Below are 1514 nucleotides of genomic sequence, written 5' to 3'. Positions count from 1 at the left end.
CTGTTGACTTTAATGTGGTTAATGAAACTACAGATGGTCATTTCCACCTGAATGACCAGACGATAGCAGAAAGCAGCTCAGAGGTTTTCAGAGTTTTATGTCACACAGATGAACTTTACAAAGTGAATGAAACAAAGAAAGGTGTATGAAGGTAGCTTGTCGACCCCTTGACATGTGATTTTAATCTATAAATCACTGCATCAGGGTGTTTATGTGCTTTAAACATAACTATAACAGCACACATGTGTCTTTATACACACACACACACACACACCCACACACATATATATATATATATATATATATATATATATATATATATATATAGTGGCGAGCTGTGATGAGATATGGATCAAAGACAAGTTCTGTAACTTCAGTATGTCCTCATACAACAGACATAATCAGTGACCTTTCAGTGGAGTCCTGTAATGACCACAGACTCATACAGACAGGCTACTCTGCAGCTATGATTCCCCTCTCATGGCGTCACTTTGTAAAACATTTTCCACTAAAACATGAACTAATCCACAAAACATGCACAATTACTCACCAGAGACAGGTGGACAGGTATCTGCAGCTGGGACAGTGTCTGTAGTTGATATCCTGGAGTGATATCACGGCACCGATTCAAGCTAATAGGGGCTAACCGGGCTAGCCGACAATAGCAGCGGAGGCTGCCGTCATCCAGACGAAGCTTCTGGAGAAGGTGGTGGAGGACTCCTCCGAGCTGTGTGGGTCTCCCGGGATCACCCAGACATGACGAGTGTCCGTCAGTTATGGACTTTCCACAGCAGAGAAAGCAGCTGTACTCTGCGTCCCGCTCAGCCATGTTTGTTGGCAACTGCGTGTTGCCGGATGTGTGAGAAGCCCCTCCCTCATCGTGTCTTTTGGCAGCGAGTTTGCACGTATAGAGTGAATTTATTTGCGCGTCATTTGCGTGAATTCAAAAATATCAAGGGAGTACACTGCCTCTATTCACGCAAGTAATTTGCGTGAATCAGGCAATCGTTGGCGCTTGGTGTGAACGCCCGGTAAAACATTTTACGTGTTCAGTATCAATGATCAGAAATCCTGCTGTGTGGCGGGAACACCGAGGACAATCGGGAATGCTCTCTGTGGATTGTTGAAAGAAATGGAATGACAGCCAATCAGGAAGCAAGCTGACTGAAGGAGGAAGCAGAACAAACACAGCCATGGCAATGATTGTAAACATGAAGCAGGAAGTTCGATAGACATCAGAAATAGAGGAGCAACTTCTTGATTTGTGGCGACAGTGGGAGTGTTTATACATGTCCTATAAAACAAACTAGTCCAACAGACAACAATAGATGTAGCAGCTAGCTAACAGCTAGCTACAGCTACCTGAACTGAATCTGATCTTACCGCTGTAGCAGATGAATGCTCTCTTGTTGTCGCATGGCCAGTCCTCCCATTTGCCAGAGTTTCCAAAGTCAGCTGTCACACATGTATCCTTCCCAGACTGGTTGTTGGGTTCACCAACAATCCAGTACCTA

This window comes from Cheilinus undulatus, linkage group 18 (genome assembly GCF_018320785.1).
Source record: "Cheilinus undulatus linkage group 18, ASM1832078v1, whole genome shotgun sequence".
Taxonomy (NCBI): domain Eukaryota; kingdom Metazoa; phylum Chordata; class Actinopteri; order Labriformes; family Labridae; genus Cheilinus; species Cheilinus undulatus.
This window is presented reverse-complemented; position numbering follows the sequence as displayed.